At 35.6% G+C, this 8,242-nt stretch overlaps 1 pseudogene; it reads right to left on the bottom strand.

Annotated features, from left to right (window-relative positions):
• Positions 1-7,866: 7,866 nt before the first annotated feature.
• On the bottom strand, positions 7,867-7,985 carry LOC118602716 (annotated as a pseudogene).
• Positions 7,986-8,242: the final 257 nt, after the last annotated feature.

The following is an 8,242-nucleotide window of genomic DNA, read 5'->3' as shown; positions in this document are numbered from 1 at the left end:
CTGCAAGTGGCGGGATGGACCCCTCCTCTCCGTGAGGAGAGAGGGCACTCCTTCCTGCCCCACGTTGGGTGCCAAGAGTGTAAGGTTCGGTGGCTCAAGAGAGTCTGACTCGTGATTAACAGGCATCCTTTATTGAAGGGCAAGCGGTCCCCCGTGAGGTTCTCTGGTCCCGAGGAAAGGGGACAGAGAAGTCGCACCCAGATGGGGTCAGGGCAAGATTTAAAGGTCATGTCCAGGAAGGGGAAGATTCAAAAAAGGCAAAAGCACAACGTGGGGCCCTTTCATTGGTGCAGCGGTTTGGCGCCATGAGTGTAGTCTTGGCATCCACGGATTGGTCCATGGGCCTCAGGTGGCTAGCAGGCGGGAGCTAGGGGTGGGGACCTGATGTCCTTGGGGCCTTTTCCGAGAGCACTGGCCTTACACATCCCTTTCAGGAACCACATTCTTGCCTAGAAAAGAAGTTTACATAAATTCAGGAGACATGTTACAATAGATACAAGTTGTAATTTTCAAATAATTTGCTCTTTACAAGATAGTCATTGAGGTTTTCCTGTGGACATTACCACTCCTATTCATATTAATGCTGATGTGCTTTCTTAAGTAAGGGAATGAAGATTGGATCTAAAAACATCACAGAATATCCCATCATGTAAATGTCACCCAATGTGTGTGATGTATATGTATGTGTGTGAAAGAGAGAGAATAAGAGAGTGATGGGGAAAGAGGGAGAAAGAAAAGGGAAGGGAGTAGGGGGAAAAGAGATAGAGGGAAAGGAGAGAAAAAAAGAGAGAGGATACTATAGAGGCAGTGTGTTTTGCTGGGGTGAGATGGAATTGCTAGCAAATGGCTGGTATCAAACAAAGTGATTTTAGAGGTTTTAAAGTTTGGGGCCTAATTTGGATGCTGTTCTATTGGATGCAATATTTATGCCTTTGATTTCAAATAAGATTTGCAAGCGTCAAAAGCACAATTTAATCTTACCATAGTATTGTGACTGATGCTTGAGGTCTTATTTTGAATTAAGAATAGTTTGTGGTTTAGAATCTAAAGTATAGGTTGATAATATTTTCATTTATTCAAGAACTGAGAATTGAGACTGGAGACAGCCCTGTATCAGAGAGACTGTGATTATTTTAAGGGTTCTCAGTATGTTGACATTTCAAAAAGTCATCATCAGGCTGACTAGTAAGAACAGCTTGAGGACACTGGTATCTGAGACAAAGTTTGAGGTATTAGAAAAATTGAAATAAAGTAAGAAGGAGTAGATAAGTATTAAAGACAGGATTTGTTCTCATTTGTACTAATGTCTATTTCCCTAATAGTAATATTTGCCAGAAAGGAATTCAAACGAAGGATTTCTCTTGAAACTATCAAACGAATTCAATTTAACTTTAAATTGATATACAAACATAAAGCATTAAAAACATCTTAGATATGATTGAGACCAAGGCTCTTTTTTGGAAATATGAAATTATAGTAAGATCGATTTTCATAAAGACATTAAGTTCATCTTGCTGCAGGCAAATAGATCCAGCTAGGTTACTTCTTGGATCACTTGAGTCCCTCTTTACCTGCTTCCCCAAGACACCCAAATTACTGCTTGTTTTTATCAACTTAGTAAAGCAATCATTTTTCCTGGAATTTAAAAAAAAAAAACTTTTAGTTGTCAAATTGACCATTTGTTAAAGCATCCAACCCTACTTTTCCTGAGAAAGTCTCACATGCAACATCAACCAAATTCAGCCAAAGATAGTATTAAAAATAACTGTCAAGTTTTTACCCTTCCTCACTGTCTGTGCCCAACAGCATTTTTAAAGAAAAAAAAAAAAAAGACAACTTAATGAAAGATGACACTTTATGAAATAAAATATAGAAGTCTTTTAAAAAATGAGTAAGAAAAAAAAAAGATTAGAAGAGAACCTACAGTAGGTTCCTAAGACTGTTGACTTTTCTCTGTTTTAAGGTTAAGGCTCATTCATTTAATGTGATGGAGAACAGCTGATAATAATCCCTATTTAATTAGCATTTTCATCTGGCCACTTGGACTATTATTACTCTAGAACAAGATTTTTAAATAGTAGCGAATTCTTAAAAATAAATACTTTTATTCTTTCTGCATGATATATCAGTAAATTATTTATTTTTCTTGCTTTTAGTTTTATCTTCTAAATGTTTATCCTATATTGTACACTGTCACCTGTTCGAGAGAAAGCTTTCCTTCTTTTTTAGAACACAGGAGCATGGGGAAAAACAGAAAAAAAAATACGTAAAAACAAAATTTACCTAAGACTCCCTTTAGGCATGTTTCAGGTGAATTTCAAGAATTCCTTTAATACAGAAACAGAGCCGTCTTTGGCCTATGACAAAAGCCACAGCCTTTAACAAGTACTATGTGATGTGCTAGTGGAGGTGTGCTAGTGGAGACATCATTTAATTCTTTCCAAAATATCTAACTCTAGTTCCATCACTGGCTATACATAATCAGCACCATGTCATTTCTTCTTAGGAGTCTTTTCAAATGCAACAACTTCTATTCATTTTTCTCTATAAATATCCCCTCTCTGATTTCACTCACTCCTATCAGCCAGCCACCACTTCCATAGTGTTGACTCTAAAGATATAGCTTTAGGTTATGTTTCATACATATTGCCAATTCGAGAGACTCAACTGCCTAAAAGACTTAGAGATACAATTTTACTAAAACTCAATATAAATTATGCTGAACTCATTGTGTGACCCCAAACTCAATATCATCTACCTCATCCTGACATATCATCATTCTTTTCAGAATGTAAGTGTAATGCAGGAGCTTCAGGCCTGGAACTTACACCTGGGTTTTGATATTCCAGAAGAACCACCAGGAGGGCCAGAGGGGTGAGAAATAACTTTTATTACTCAAAAGGCAGGGAAGCTTCAGCAGGCTTGTCGAAGCTGCAGGATTAAAGCTGCTGACAATGAGCAAGCAGAGTTTTTTTATGCACATAACCAGAGGGAGGGGTTATCTCATTGTGGGAGAAGCCGCTTTTGCCTTCTCTGATGGATGGGAGCAAGATGTGCTGCTTGGTTACAAGAGCAAATAACATCCATGGGAGCAGCAGAAAACGTCTTTGTGTACTGCCTTCTTTGGCTACTGGCCGGGCAGCTATCAATCTTCTAAATATGCAGAGGGGCTATGTTCAGAGTTAACCCTGCAGTCAGCTAGCTATAGAATTGTTTTTGTTTTGTTTTGTTTTGTTAGTATTTAGATGTGGTTCTTCACCACCCTTTTGGACATGTACATATCTCCCTTTTTTCCAGAACACTTTTCTCCCTCCACACTTTAACCATGGGTTCCAATCACAGGCCCCTGTTCAAGGTGAGTTGGTGGTGGAATGGGGAGGAAAAAGTCCATGCTGCTCAGGTAATTGTGAACTGAAGCGATTCATCAGGGCTATATTCAGCACCTTGCTACTTTCTACATTCTCATCAATAACTTATAATAACAGGAGTGGATATTATAGCATGGTCTATTTTGCCTCATTTTTAGGCAGATATTTTTAATATTTAAACCTATTTGAAAGTGAAATGGGATACTTTATAATATATAAGCTTTCTGAATAGGAAGTCTGAGGTCGACAGTCATATATTAAGAATGCTATAGATATTCTCAAAACAGTCTTATTTCTAAATGGTCTATCATTTCTTAATGTTTTCTTAAGCATGAGCAAGAGTCATTTTAATCTTTTCATCATTCCACTTTTAGTCAGTGCTTAGCTAAGGTGCCATTATTCCAAAACTATAATTAGCCCCATTATTTTGGTTGTTTTACTTCCCATGGAGATGTTTCCTTGTGGGTGGGAGCATTTATAGATGACAAAGTGAAGTTATCTGTGTTTGTACTTAATGGAGGTGAACATCTTGATATTTGTGTAATTTCCATTGAACAGGAGTTAGGAGGCTACTGATAAGGTGCTAATCCCCAGCCATGTGCCTCCTCCTACCCACAGAGTGTTCAAGTTTACAAGGACAAGCAAGGGCTTTGCAATACTACCTCTAAAAATATTCTCATTCATCTATTAAACACCTAATATCTGCCAGGTATAGACAAAACTATAAAGAACGGCAAGTTCTATACCACATTCCTTTGGTCTTTATAGTAAAGGCTTATTTTTAAATCTTGCTGCTCCTTACCTTTCAGCTTGCATATTTCATAAGGGCTCTTCATTTACTGCAAAATGTCACCAATGTTGATAAGGCCAACTACTGCTAGCGAAATTCTTTTTACCTTTTCTCCAAAGAACAACAGCATAGAAGGTTATCTCATCTAAACCATCTCATGGGTAGTAAGGTTATGAGAGATTACAACTTTTAATAGATTTTAAATATTTATGCGATAGAGGCATTTGTTTACGGCTATTCGTAGTATTTTTAGCTACATGGCATTTTATAAGTATCTAGATACTGAATCTATAAGTTTAGAAAACAGATTTTTTTTTCATTAAGATTGAGAACCCACACTGCATTGAAAATATATACAAGTGTACAAAGATTATACCATTTAGATTAGATTTCTAATTCAGATCTTGTAGAATATACACATATACACAACATAGCTATGATGCCTTGATTTGTTTTCCTTTGTAGAAATTAAACTTTTGAGTCTAGTTCTAATTTTTATATTTGTTTAAATACATATATTGTGGAAATAGAGAATGCTGAGAAGAAAACAAACAGAGCTTGCTGTCACAAGAGAGTTAGTCCCTAACTTGTGTTTGGCAGAGACTTAAAGCAGGCAGGGGAGTGGTAAATTTTTATAATTAAAAAAAAAAAAAAAAGGAAGGCTTAAAGTATGATTCATTGTAGGTTGGTGGCAGAAGAAAGCTGAAGGCTGGCTGACTAGAAATGGGGCCTCGTGTGATTGCTTTGGGGAACACATTTGGCTTTCTCTGACTGGTCCTGAGTTGGAAACAGGGAAGCAAAATAGAAAAGTTGGCAGTCATTGACCATGTCTTGCCCATATATAGCTAATTTATACAGAGGTTGCACTTTGACTTCTACAAACTGGTTGAGAACCCACTGGTTGCTGCAGAGGTTGGGGGAAAAAGAGAGTTCTATTTGCATATGTAGTCTGCCATTGCTCATTTGAATATTCATTCTCTCAGTGTCATATCTAAAATGGAACAGTCTTACTTCATCAAAAACACTTTTGATTGTTAGATACCATAAAAATGTATCTCTATAAAATATGATTGGGAGGCAATTCTTTTTCTGCATAAGTCTCTTGTTTTTCTGCACATCTTGCAAGCAAGGCATGGCCATTTTTAATTCTGGATTATTTTTAAAAGATGTTTGTATAAGGAATAACAGTGGAAGATAGAAATAGTAGTGGTTTGTTGTTGTTGTTGTTGTTGTTGTTGTTGTTGTTGTTTTCAACAGAGTGAACATATGGTTATAGCCCAGTATATCAAAGATAAAGTGTCTCTCCAGGGAAACATTTGGGCAAGTTTGCTTTATAAAACATTTGAGTAGCCTAACTTGAAGGTTCCTCAGCTGTGATGCAAAACCATTGTGTGTGCAATATTCACTCCTGGACATTCCACATTCCCTCGTGTGACTTGGAGGCAAGAAGAACTAAAGCAGAGGAAGCTCAAGCTGCTTACTGTGCTGTAATAGATAAAGTCCTGTGTCTCTGAACCAAGCGTGTCATGTCTTCTACCAAAATCCAAGGAACTGGCATAAAAGCAGGTGTAATCTCAAATTCTTCTGCTCTTGACAAGTACTAGGTATTAATATTCAAATAAATGTTTAAATGAACTCTGATTATTTCTCCATTGGATTTAGGAATATAATAAAGATTACAAAGGTAATGCATAAAAATGTAAATAGTACCTTGGAAAAACTCTTATGAATTAATTCCAATTGTATTTGATAGATGGAAATCAATTTAGTGCTTAAGGACAGGTGGAGCTAATGAAATAAGGCTTCTGATTGTATTTGTCAAGATATATGTGCACTACTGTTTCCCAGGTGGTTCATATTTAAAGAAGGCCCATTATAAAAACTATGTAAGAATAGAAAAGATTGCAAAAATGCTCAGGTTTAATATATATTTAATATTTAATACTTTATCATTCACCAAATCTCATTAAAAAATTGCAGTAAAAGTACCAAACATCTTTACTTCATTATAAAATACCATTGTACCTGGCATATTTAAATTGTTTACTTATAAACTGCCAACATTTCCACCTTAATTAAAATAGAACTAGAAAAAAATTATTTGCTTAAAATAGATCTAAATTATCACCTAGGAATTGAAAAAGTATATACTTTTCAGAATGTACTTAATCAAGAAAAATTTCTATTAAGTCTCTACAATACAGTTGGAGCACATATGACTACAGAGCTTTTTGCAGAGTTCTAATATATAACATAAATGAGTTTTTCAGTAAATCAGGTTATTATTTTTAGGGTGTTAGATTAATGTTTTGTTGATTAAGACTTTTTAAATACAGTCCTTCAATTTATCCAATTAGAAAATTTGAGATTATGTACATAGAATATGTACCTTTAAAAGAATGACCCAGGACTTAGATTATAAGATCTGATCTCAGAGTTTACCAATAGTTGATAAGCCACAAAAGCAGAGACATTTCTCAATCTTCCAGAGCACTGTATTTTCTTCTTGTGAAATGAGGCCAATACACTTTAAATTTCAAAGCAAGCTACTTTTTAAAATAAAAACGAAGTATATGGGAAATGAATAAATTACTTTGAAGTGTCCATTGTGTACCATTTTTCCTTCTTTAAAGAGAGTAATATGTTATCTGTGTGATAAGGATTATAATATCCATTTTTAGAAATTGAGGACAACTTCAGACAAATATAATACTCTAAAAGTAATATAGACAAGAATTACATATCCAACGGGAAGGTTTATAAATGTATTGGGACTCAAATATCCTTTAGATCTAACAAAGAAGACATGAGTGTCACCCCAAGACTCTATCATATTCATAGGCATGAGTAAAGAGTTGTGTTGTCATAACATTTTCTGATACAGTTTAAATAAAATCTAGAATGAGGAACTTAAAAGGTAGAGAATTAAATTGTTTCCTATTGCTCAGCAGATAATTTTAATGGCTGATCCCCAAATTATTTCATTATGAACATTTTTTCTTTTTTAATGGCATCTTATTTTATTTTATTTTTAAATGTATTTTATTAATTCATTTTGAGCATGTGATACATTGATTAGGCATCTATATAGTTTGTAAAATGATCTCTGCAACTGCTCCCTCCCTCCCCTTACCCTCCACCTAGCCAACATATATTAATGCTAACTGCATTCCCTATGCTGTGCTCCCCATCCCCATAACTATCCATCAACTATTAATTTGCAATTCTTTAACCCTTCATCCCATTCTCCCAGTTCCCCAAATCCTCTCCCCTCTGTCCATTGCCAAATTGTCCACTTTATTAGTGAGTCTGTTTTTGATTAGTTTGTTCTTTTTATTCCTTAGATTCCACATATAAATGAAATCATATAGTGTTGATCTTTCTCTGTCTGGCTTTAAAAATACCTTCTAGGTCCATCAAATCGATACCTTTTTCCATCCCCTTCCTTTAGTCTGTGTGTCTTTTAATCTGAAGTGAGTCTCTTAAAGGCAGCATATAAGAGACTTGATTTTTATCCTTTCAGCCACTCTATCTTTTGGTTGGAGCACGTAATTCTTTTCCATTTAAGACATTTATTGATAGGTTGTTACCAGTCCTTTCTTTTATTTTTATTTATTTATTTATTTTTAGGTGAGGTAACCCTTGGTTGACTTCACAGATTGCAAGGACCTTGTCAGTTTACAATCCCTTTTTTTTTTTCATTTTTTATGCCTACAGCACCTGGTCTTTCTAGGTGGTGTCCCATCCAAGTACTAACCAGACCTGACCCTGCTTAGCTTCCGAGATCGGACGGGATTGGGCTTGTTCAGGGTGACATGGTCGTAGACTGTGACCATCCTTTATTCCTGTTTTTGATACATCTTTTTTCTTCTTAAAGAAGTCCCTCAAAAAAAAAAAAAAAAAAAAAGCCCCTCCAACATTTCCTGAATACTGGCTTTATGGTGATAAATGCCTTTAGCTTATTTTTGTCTGCGAAGCTCTTTATCTGTCCTTCAACTCTAAATAATGGCTTTGCTAGATAAAGTACTCTGGGTTGTAGATCCTGGGTCTACATTACATCAAATAGTTTTTGCCAAGCCCTTCT

The sequence above is a fragment of the Rousettus aegyptiacus genome, unplaced genomic scaffold (assembly GCF_014176215.1).
Source record: "Rousettus aegyptiacus isolate mRouAeg1 unplaced genomic scaffold, mRouAeg1.p scaffold_m13_p_4, whole genome shotgun sequence".
Taxonomy (NCBI): Eukaryota; Metazoa; Chordata; class Mammalia; order Chiroptera; family Pteropodidae; genus Rousettus; species Rousettus aegyptiacus.
Note: the sequence above shows the minus strand (reverse complement) of the source record. Positions and strands in the feature narration are given on the sequence as shown.